Raw genomic sequence first — 12,411 nt, forward strand, 5'->3', positions numbered from 1 at the left:
AAATGTAAATACTACCACTAGATACACATATTTTTAGGACAAACATATAAAAAACTCTTAAAAGTTTGTACCAATGTGCAATTATACTCACCATCAAAGTTGCATGACTCTGAGAAGATTCAATATTTAATTTAGTATTCTCTATAAACTGATGTTCTTCAGACCGTGTCTGTAGAGATTCTAAAACATTGTTGATCTCTGGTTTTAACAACAGTAGCTCCAGGAAAAGATGCATCGCCTGACTTCGAGTCTTCTACAATGAGAATATTGTTATTGGAAGAATCCAAGACTTCTTGAAGATTTTCCATATAAGGCTATTATTGAAATTAAAAAAACACATAATCAACTTGAATCAACTATTAATAATCCTAGCACAATATTAAACACTCTATCCTAAAGCTGGGCATTCACATTTCCAGCATTAAGGTAAGTATCAAATCTGATAAATTTGTCCACAGAGAATTTTAAAACAAAGCTGTGACACTTTCAATGCAATATCCATAGCATAACTTCCTAAAAACAGAGTCACTTGCTTGTCTAGCAATTATACGATTGGAATAGAACCCACTCCTTTTGAAAAAATCAATCCATAGAAACATCTTTCTTAGCATTCTCTAAACTTTGTATAGCTTGAATGAACTCTGAGCTCTGTAAATCTAACCTACTTCATAGATCTGAGTTAGATACAAAATAATATTTCGAGAGACATATGAGAAACCTATATAATTTAAATCTCTCCACAACAATGAATAAAAGTCCTCTACATTTAAGGATTCAATATTTCTTGTGGATTCGTAGGAAATTGAAGTAGTTGATTCTTTGTAAGGGAGGCATCTAATTATGAGAAAGGACATATCAAAAATTCATATTGTATTAGGATGAACTACTCCAGCATGTTTATAGGGCTCCCACTCCGATTATCAATTAGCTAAAGCTAAATGGAAGAACTAGCAAATTTGAGCTGGTAATTCCTTGATGATAAGAATAATTCACAAATTAAAAACCTCACTGACTCTGCACATGCAGTGTCCCAGAAAAATGATATTTCTAGTTACAAAATTACTTATTAGAGGCCAATCATAATCAAACCAAAATCTTTATGCTAGCCAAACCAAAAACTAGCGTCCACATCTTGCAATTATAAACATTAAACTAATTCTTGAAATTGCTTGCTGGCATAGTGCAGATTTATAGACATCTACTCAGAAAGTCATATCTTTCACCAAAGATTTAATCAGGAAAATTGCTTTGGTAGGAATTTGCATAATTAGGTTCCACCAAACATTTAAAATTTTTGACACATCCAATGGTTGAATCAGAAGATATGTCCCCCACAATAGAAATTATTTTGACTCCCATGTTACAAACCAGAACTATAATATCAAGATCCAATTACTCAAGCTAAATCCCAATTCAATTTTTATTCAAGAAAACTTTCAACTCATACTCTGAATTATATAGCATAAGATGCATATAAATACATGAATTGGTTATATATATAACCGATTGGAACCATTCTAGTTAATTTGACACTTGGGTTATTTTTCCCCTTCCATGAATCGGATTAATGACTCCAAATGTAGCACTTCCAAGTGGGAATTAATATTTGATTGTCTTATTTGAACCAGCTATGTTGCCAATAACAAGTACCATATTCTACGTTATTCAAAACCAATTCTTCTTACTAGTAGGCAGTGCCCATACCATGAATCAATCATCCCACTAAAACACAAGCTAATCCCAATAATGTTGATGGAAACCAATCAATAATTAATGCAAACATGGAAAACATACCTTTGCCCAATCTTTTCTTATCAGGTTCTCAATCCAAGTTTGAAAGAGTTGATTCACATTCTTGAATTAATAATCACTTTTTTCAACTCCACATATAATCTGAAATCAAAACTCAAGTTACCAGTAAAAGACAACCACACAACAAATCTGTTCAATAGTAAACGATACAATACCTTACTAAACTCATAGTAAAATCAGATTTGAAAGTAAAGTCCACACTTTCAAGAAATAGTAGAGAGAATCCAGAAAAATGTGAAATATATATGCTACTCTCAGCTTTTCTTAAATATTAATAAGAAGGAACAATAAGCCCACAAAATACAATAGATCCTAAAACTAATTGAATGAAAAGATTGATAAATGAAAAATTAAGTGTCAACTCTTTTTTTTTTGATGGAGGGTTCAGACCTGCGAGGCAGCTCAGCGAGGCACGAAGCCTACGAGCTACCAATCAGCGAAGGCCACCATCAACTTTTAGGTACCCGATACGTGCCCACACGTGCCTGAATACTGAACACCTCTTCGGCTAAGAGCCAAGGACTGAGGAGCATCCACACTGCCAAATTCGCTCGGGGCACGATCCTGGCCTCATCCCTTATGATGTCTATGGGCCTTGCACTCAGCAAGACTTGATCCCTGGTGGGCTCTTTGTGAGCCATTCAACTTCACCAATAGACCAAGGGCCCATTGACAAGTTTCAACTCTTTGATTAAAATAGCTTTAATTTTTTTTTTAATTACTTTTATAAGAACAACAATTTCTACATTTTGATAGCTTCTAAGTTGTAAAAGACACATATCTATATGCATGAATGGAGACTAACAACATTACATGTGAAGACATATTTTTCTATGCACTGAAGATAACATGAATCAGAGTATAGAAATAGCTAAACATAGAAATTTAAAAATTGCATCAAGCAATCTGATGCAGCCGCAAACATTGAATCTAACATTTCAAATTTATAATCAATCATGTGCAATGAATGTATGAATAAAATTAATTAAAAAATAAAGAACAGTCACTTTAGAAGATTGTTCTCCATGTGAAAATTGAAAATTAGATAAGCCTTCTTTCAACATTTATTTCTATTGAAATAAAATTGGAGAACAACTACATTGAGTGAAACAAAATTACAAAATAGCTACATAAAGAAAACCAATAAAAAGCTAGATCAAGTAATATAAAATAGCTATAGCAGCATCAAATCAGAGTAATGTTCCTTCAACATTCAGTAGCGATCTATAAGGCAAAAACAAAGTTCAAAGAAAACATCAAGAAATTTCGCCCAAAAAATTGTGGAAAGATAGAGAAATTGCAATTTTGGCACTTGCATTAGGTTCACTAATTGATCGAACAAAATGTTGTAAAGTTTAAGCAATTTGGGTGTTCTTTTGATTAGTAATTGGAATCTCCCCTTGTCAGGTTTTTCTGAAAAGTCAATTTTTGCTCATTTCTCATAGCTTGATTTGAATTTTGTAGCACAAAAAAATCAAGATTGAAAAGAAAAATGAAAAAGGATAATAGCCTCTGAAATGCCTTAAAGCTCTCTGTTAAAAACATTATAATCTGATCACTGCAGTATGGTATATTGATCTTATGTCAAAAATACTGGTAAACAAACACAAAATTATGATGATATAGTAAAGAAAAAAGTGCATAACCTCAAAATCAGTTGATGTGTCAATGAAACCTACAATAATATCTCTAAGTCTGATAACCCCTTGCTATTTTCAGCTCCTCTACAATGCAACAGTCGATTGCGCACTTGTCTCTTTGCCAGTTCTCCGAAAACCCTACCTTTGTTCTCTCCAATGTATGTAATTAATTTTTGTTCTAGCTTTTTGAGGCATAATAAATTAATCTCTATCTCTTGATATGCAGTGCATCTTTATCTCATGCTCCATGTCGTATCACAATTTAATTATTATTTTAAGTCTGAAAAAGGCCTGAAAACCCCACTAAATTTTGATTCCTACAATCAAAATTAAGGAATATCCATATCTGCAATCTTTATATGATCATCATTTTAAATGTTTTGTTACAGAGGAAGGGATATGCATGGTGCATGTTTAATATTTATGATGGTTAATACTATTTCTATAAAATAGACTAACAAGCCATATTATTTTATGATATAATGGTAAAAGTAAAAAAAAAAATTTAGAAGGCTTAAGCTAAAAGTCAAAAAATATGTGAATGATAAGGATTACAAACTTTGCAAACCTCCTAACAGATAAAACCATAATTACAAGGAAAAAGTAATGGGAAAATAATATTTGCCACATTAATATCAGTATTCAGAATATTCCTGTAAAGTGCAAAAGTTTCAATACTCATAACAAACAACAATGATCAATAGTTGTATCCCCTCCTCCTATGGAACACTGAAGAATTGGCTAAGTAATTAAAGATGGAATCCCAGTTTTCTTTCATTGAGAAGCATTTCAATCATTTGAACTTCATATACTCAAGTACACAAATACATAGATTTATTTAGTTTGTGCATGTGTGTATAACCAGTCTTTTAAATTATGAGTAAAAACACAAGTTAATATCTGAAATTAATCAAGAAAGTATACCTTCTAGTTGAAAAGGGAGAATAATTTGAGGAGATCTTTGAATGGGTTGAGTTCAAAACAACATTTCTAGGCAGGATGAAGATCTCCCAGGCTAGTTTATTAGATATCTTCTATTTCTTCTGTGCAATGGCGCTTTTGATTTTGTAACTACAAGATTAGAAAATATTAGAAGTATACAAAACACTTTAAAATAGCGGAGTCATAGCTTAGCAAAATCTATGCCTGACTGACATTACATTCCCAGCAAAGAACAGAGAAGACGGAGTTGCAATAGTGACATCACCTCATTTGGCATACATATCTATCAATTATGTGGTTATAAATGTGGCACGATTTCACTGCTTTATATTTATTTGTTGGTGAATCAACAGAAGCCATCACAATAGAGTTGAGCTTAACATTTTTAAGTTTTGTTTGGTGAAAAAGTGTGAGGGCCTCTTTAGTGTGCTTAGTTTATGAATTACAAAGATCCTTGCAGCTCAGGAGAAAATGTCTCTATATCTATAGGTTATTTCATCAAACAATTCGCATGCATCCTCTGTTAGACATTTCATCAAACACTTCTCAGGCATCCTCAATCAAACATCTTACCAAATGCTTCTCATGTATTTTTAACACATCGACATTTAGAATACATATACTTTAGGTAATTCCCTATAAAAATTAGGTGTGCATAAAATAAATCGCTTACCTCTTTCTACATAATAATTACAATTAGGGAAATCAGAACAGATTAGATTATAGGGTTTATGGTTCAGAGGAGAGAAAATGCGCAAGTTTCTGTTGTTTTCCTGCAAAAATATTGTCTGATTTTGCACCACTATTTATGGACAGGAAATGGTAAGATGGAAGCGATGGACAAAACAAAAAGATGACCAAAACATGAGAAAACCTTATACCAGAAAATAAAATTGAATCGGATGGTAGCCTAAACTCAAATTGTCTTGTATATTTATTGATAAATACGGATCGTTGATCTCAAGATTGAGGTCATTTCTATTAAATAGTAGCACCTTCTGCGAAAATGCCGAAGACGTGTGGAAGCTAAATTGGGAGAAATTTGTATATATTTGTTACATATAGTTATATTGGTGGTTTTAATATGAATGTTAAATGTGGAAGTGAGCCAAGGTTTACTCTATCTTTGTCAATTAAAAAGCTTTGAAGCAGTCGGGTTATTTATCAATTGCTGGAGATTTGATGCAGAGAGAATAATAAGTTGGATCAAGTATGCCAGACCCCACTACTCTTGTGGCGGTTAGTGTTGGGATCAAACAGGCCCAATTTATTATGCATGTGGTACTAGGCTACTCTTTCCCTACCTGTCCAACGAAAAGGCAAAATGCCTTCTTTGTCAGATGCCACTTCAACCATATTGAAATCTCCACACATGACCCAAGTAGTTGGAGGCAAATTGTTAGCCAGCCAAGCCCACAACTGGGCTCTTTCAACAGCGTCATTGGAAGCATAAACATTAATGACTCAAAAAGAGTGATTGTTAATGGAAAGTAAAAGCCAAACAATTCTATGCGAAGGGTCAGTACCGTGTGAAATAATAGCAGAATGAAGGCGAGGTGATAGGAGAGTAACTACACCACCTTAGCCAGCATCATGTTGCGAGGAAAACATAACGCCATCTGGTCGAATGACGCGGCATATAACATCAAGCATGAAACCAAAGATCTTTACTTCTTGTAAACACAAAAAATCCAAATTACCAAGTCTATGACGGGTATCCTGGACATAGTACTTTTTGATGAGGTCTATAAGACCTCTGACATTCCATGAAAGGCAGTTCATGAGAACTCTTCCATGTCATCCTCGTCCTCAAGAGAGGAGTAGCTATTTTGCAAGAAGGTAGGAGCCAGGTGAAAGTCAAATAGGAAATCCTCTGAACTTACAGCCTGTCGCTTTATCTCTGGTACCTCTGCATGTCTACGAGGATTGTGAGAATGTCGTGTTGCTGGTGGCACAATGGAAGAGACCGCAAGCGGAGTGTGATCCTCGACCAAGGCAGAAGCCCTGGCAACAGCCTTGATCCCCTACATATCAGCAGGGTTTGAAACCTGTGAACCCCTTGGAAGAGGAACTGTCGAAGCTGCCTGCGTCCCCACGCTAGCTAGTATAGACCTTGCTGTGGGAATAAGAGGAACAACGACAACCACCGTGTAAGATTGTTTGGGCTGCAAAGGGGTCGAGGCAGCCTTGCCCTTGCGTCCAATAGTAACCTAATGTATTTTTTTCCCTTTGGCTTGTTTGGCAAGCGCATCTTTAGGCATGGGGTTTTCCCTAGAGGTAACTAAGGGGCAATCTCGAATCTTGTGTTTTCCCTAGAGGTAACCGGACCATAATGTAGATGAGGTGCAAAGAAGCCTAAATCTCAAGAGAGGGATGAAGATGAAAATCAATATTTTGAGTCTTGCAAAGAGAGTTCTTTAAATAAATTTTAAATTAGATAAAATTCATAATATAAAGATGGGAATTATCAATCTATATTTTGTAGAAAAAAATAGGAAGAGCTAGAGTTGTGGGAAAAAGAGATAATGAGAATTAATTTTTTTAGGTGATATATGGAAAGGAATTAGGATGAGTGTGGGTATATAGAAATGTAGCATAGAAAAAAGCATTCATTTTCTTGAAGGTAAAATTAGGTGAAGCCAGTTTTGTGTGTAAGAATTAGAGTGGCAAAGTAAGATGAAAACAAGATAAAGAAGTGTTGAAAAGTTGTGTGAAACCCCTAATAAGATATAGGTAATACCAAGTGGATATGATGTGGAGATCAAGGATAAAGTTGTGCCAAAAAGTAAAAATTAATTTCTACAGTCAAATTACAAGAGAGGTGAAAATGACCCTATGCTAATAACATGCATGGAATGGGTGAGTAGTGAAGGAGAAGATTGCATAACCAAGAAGAACACAAAATGTTTTTTGAAAGAAATTGACTATAATAGATCTATCGTTATTCACTCTAAATATGTTTAATGATTTATATGTTATCTTTCTTTTGACATTTAAAATTTATTATTTAGTGACTCCTTAAATTTTTTGGTTCTATTGTCATCTTACGAGATTTTGTAGTTTTATCCTACAATATGCAACTCATTAGTGTGGGGCATGCCATCCTTTGTTTTGTGTCTCATACATAGATAAATAGCACCTTAAGTTGGAAAGTTCAAAATTAACAAACTTTTTAAAATTCAAAAAAGAATATATCCATTTTTTTATTAAAATTATGTAAATTCTAAAATGTAATTATATATTATCGATCAAAAAATAAAATTAATTATATATCTAATATAATATTTTTTTTAAATCTTTAAAAATACATAAATAATTCTAAATATATAATAAAACTATTTATGAATTATATTTGTTGTTATTATTTATTTAATAAAAATATTATTATGTACAGATAATATAATTTTGAAAAAAACTACACATTGCATTAATATTGTATTCTATAAAAATATGAATACAAGTGTAAAAGTGGTATAATATCAATAATAATAATAATAATACATAAATTTGTACTATATTACATTATTATTAATATATAATTATTTTTTATATTATAATTTTATTTTTTTATAAAGTACATTTTTATATTACTAACAATAATAAAAAATTTCATCAATAGAATAGATAGACATAGAAACATATTAATTTTCTATCAAAAGTTTCTAGTTATAAAAGCATGTCAAAAGTAATGAAATTAAGATTGCCAAATCTATCATAGAATATCTCCTAATTGTAGAGATGCTAACTTTGTATAGTGGGTATCTAAATCAACATTGTCTATTGTTTGTCAAGCTCTTTCTCTCAACAAACATGGTATTATGGAACTCATGGTATAATTAATCTACAATAATAAAATAAATGAAGATTCAACAATCAATATCTTTATGTAGAAAGCCACACTCTAATTTCTTATTAAATTTTTGGTGTGATAGTTTGTGCTAGCATCCTAGTCAATAATTTATCTTTGTCCTCTAATATATATTGACTTCTTAGGTACTAAAAGCTTATGTGTTTCTTTGGGGTGATTTTGAGTTCATTTATAGTTCAATATCAATTGAGATGACACTCAAGGAAGTTGATAATGATATATTAATAGGACAAAAACTCCATTAGTGAGTAATAAAAGTTATAAAATAAGTTTTAAAATGTATTAATATGATAAAAAAAAATCATTCATCATTCATTGGTCATTTTTTTTGGTGACTAATTATTAATGATCAATTTTTTAGTCATTTAGTTGATCATTTATTTAGCCACTTATCTTTTTCTAACCCTGTACTTTTATCGAATGACCAAATTAGTCATTTATTTAGTAACTTATACTCATAAATTGTAAAATGTTACCAGAATTTGATCAATTTTAGTCACGCGACTAAACATTTTAGTCCTGTGACTAAAATTTTTGGTCACATGGTCATTTATTCGCCAAAATTCTACTAGTGAAAGTTAGATAGTTAAGGCTTATAATTGATCACTTCTGATGATTTTCCCTATTAGGAGCAATAAGGACTGCTAGGTTCATCTTGTTAAAGGATTTACAAAACATACAATGAAGTAGGCACTTGGTACATAATTTTTTTAAAGACTATTTAGTCTACCTTGTTAAAGGATTTAAATGATAAACCTGTTAGGATGAACCAATGGCTGATCTCTAATCTAAAACTCTAGTTTGCTGGTTGAGATTCCTTTGAAGTGTAATGATCACCTTGCTATGATAGAAAAATCTTTGCTACTCCTTATGCTACTTGTAGCCTTTTCACTTTGCACTTCTTCTCTCTATATTCATATCATATTTCTTTCATACTCCCTCTTGGACGTGATATAATACATTACATATATTCCAATCCATATTACAATTCATCAATGTCAACCACAACATAGATTTCCAATAAGATCACAAAGTTGGCTCAACTGACGGCACTTAGGTTCTAAGAACAAACTCAATGAGGTTCTAATACTTGAAAACCATTTTCAACACTCTGCATCATCATGCTTTTGGTAGATGTAGAAGCTCAGTTCATACTAATGACTTCAAAGTAGCCTAAGCTCAGTCAACAGTAGCGACTTGGTGAACACTACAAAAATCATCATATAAACTAAACCACTTGGTTCACAGTGCATGGCTCAATCAACACTAACATTACGAGCTTAGTATAAACTAAATCACTTGGGTGACCCTCCTTGGCTTAGTCAACAGTAGATTCACATCACTGACACTGTGAGCTCAATAGACATTGGAGACCACGGTTGACACTGTGCAACTCAGTCAATACTATGAAGCTTAATTTGCATTGTCACTTATCAACTTGGTAAATGTTGCTTGGCGTGAACTAAATACTGATTCTAGAATTTGATAGCAACTCTAGAACTCGGTAACAACTATACTTCTTGGTAGTAACTATAGCACTCAGTTAATACTGCGAACTGAAAGATAAGTTTGGTAACATCTTAACCAATTGACTAAGTGTGAGTAACTAATAAACAAACTTTGACCATAATATCAACACATATATGTATGTATATATGTATATATGTGTATGTGTATATATATACATGCTGAAGGGATAGATGTTGAATTTCATTGTTCTTTTCTTCTATCTCTTCTTTGGCTTTGTCATTTTCTTCCATGACTTCACATAATCTTACTGATTGAATTTTTTGTTCTCTTTTTAGCCTTCTAACTTCTTGTTGAAGATTGGAATTATTTTCTAATGGATCTTTGATTGACTCATCAACTTAATTTGAATTTCTTTCTAGATAGATATCTTCAATTCTTTCTTAAGTATAGAGATTTTCATTCATTTGTACTAGAAAATCTTTTCTTCTTTTCAATGATTGAGAGAGCTTCTCCTTTTCTTTCTTTAGATGTCCAATATCCAATCCCAATTCTAGCTTTTCATTGTCAATAGCCTTATCTAGCCTATATACCTCCATTGTCTTTGATCTTTTCTCAAGTTGTTAAACTTCTTCTCTATGAACCATAACTACACTAATACCAATTGTTGGAAATATAGGATAGGCTAGGTTACTAAGAGGGAAGGGGTGAATCAAGAACCAATAAAACTTAATCTCATTTCACCAATTAATCCTTCATATATATTCTAATCTAATTGAATGCGTGAAAGACTAAAAACAATAAAACATTCATAATAGTTTGAAATAAGATATGGTGACCCAAAAACCTTCCAAATAGAAAGTAGAAATGGTGTGGGGATGATACGAACAAGTTTTAGTACTGCAGTATAAAGTTGGATGGTTAAGGCTTATAATTGATCAATTCTGATGATCTGCCCTATTAGGAGTAATAAGGACTACTAGATCCACCTTGTTAAAAGATTTAAAAAACATACAATGAAGAATGCACTTGGTACAAAGACTTTTTAAAGATTGTCCAGTATACCTTGTTAAAGGATTTAACTAATGCACATGCTAGGATGAACCAGTGACTGATCTCTAATCTAAAACTCTTATTTACTGGTTGAGATTCCTTTAAAGTGTAATGATCACCTTGCTATGATGGAAAAATCTTTGCTACTCCTTATACTACTTTTTATCATTTTCACTTTGCATTTCTTCTCTCTATATTTGCATCATATTTATTTCTTACTCCCTCTTGGATGTGATTTATTACATTACATATCTACCAATCCAAATTACAATTCATCAATGTTGACTTGAACATAGATTTTAAATAAGATCACAAAGTTGGATCAACTGCTGGCACTCAAGTTCTGAGGACAAACCTAGTGAGGTTCTAATACTCGACAACCATTTTCAACACTCAGCATCATCATGCTCTTGGTATGTAGAAGCTTAGTTCATACTAATGACTTCAAAGTAGTCTGAACTTGTTCAACACTAGTGACTTGGTGAACACTACAAAACTTAGAATACAAACTAAATCACTTGGTTGATAGTTCATGGCTCAGTCAACACTAGATTCACATCATTGACACTATGAGCTCAATAAACACTACAAACCATGGTTGACACTGTGCATCTCGGTCAATACTATGAAGCTTAGTTTTTATTGTCACTTATCAACTTGGTAAATATTGCTCAGCGTGAACTAAATACTAATTCTAGAATTAGGTATCAACTCTAGAATTCGATAACAACTATACTGCTTGGTAGTAACTATAGCATTTAGTTAATACTACAAACTGAAAGATAAGCTTGGTAGCATCTTAACCATTTGACTAAGCGTGAGGAAATAATAATAAAACTTTGACCATAATATCAACACACACATGTGTGTGTGTGTGTGCGCGCACGTGTGTCTATACATATGTATGTATGTACACAGACACACACACATATGCACATATGTGTATAACATAAATATATATGTCTGTGTATGTGTGTGTATATACATATACACATGTGCATATACATATACATATCCATATATGCATATACACATGGTATATATATGCATACATACAAACAAAAATATGTTATATGAAACTAAAAACATATAAAATGAAACTAAAATCATTTAAAATGGATATAAAAAGCATAAAATCATGCCTTTCTCAAATTCTGATAGTTTTGGATGCCTGTCTCTGCACTTCTAATCAAAACTTTAGCCTCATAAAATGACATGTGGGGTCAAAGCGATAATATTTGACCTTTCCATTTCTTTAATAGTTTCAATAAAATATTGAGTAACTACTTTTGATTGAAACTAGCAAGCCCAAGACTGCAATTAACAAATGTCATTTGCTCTTGGTAGTTTTGATAGAAACTAAATAGATAGTTTCAATTGAAACTACGTGGTACAAAAAAATTCTATCAAAAATTGAAGAATTGTTTGTTTTGATAGGAACTAAATAGTTTATATTGAAACTTTAATAATAATTTATATCAAAACTAAGAAAAGGAAAATTCGTTGTTGTGTGATTTTGAAGGAATTTCATCCTCTAAAAAAGTGTAACACACTATTGTGGGTTTTCTTAGAGAAAATTGATTATGATGCAAACTACAATTCCTTACAAACACAATTGTCTATGAATGC

The sequence above is a fragment of the Cupressus sempervirens genome, chromosome 7 (assembly GCF_028749045.1).
Source record: "Cupressus sempervirens isolate cs-2001-9-10 chromosome 7, ASM2874904v1, whole genome shotgun sequence".
Classification (NCBI taxonomy): domain Eukaryota; kingdom Viridiplantae; phylum Streptophyta; class Pinopsida; order Cupressales; family Cupressaceae; genus Cupressus; species Cupressus sempervirens.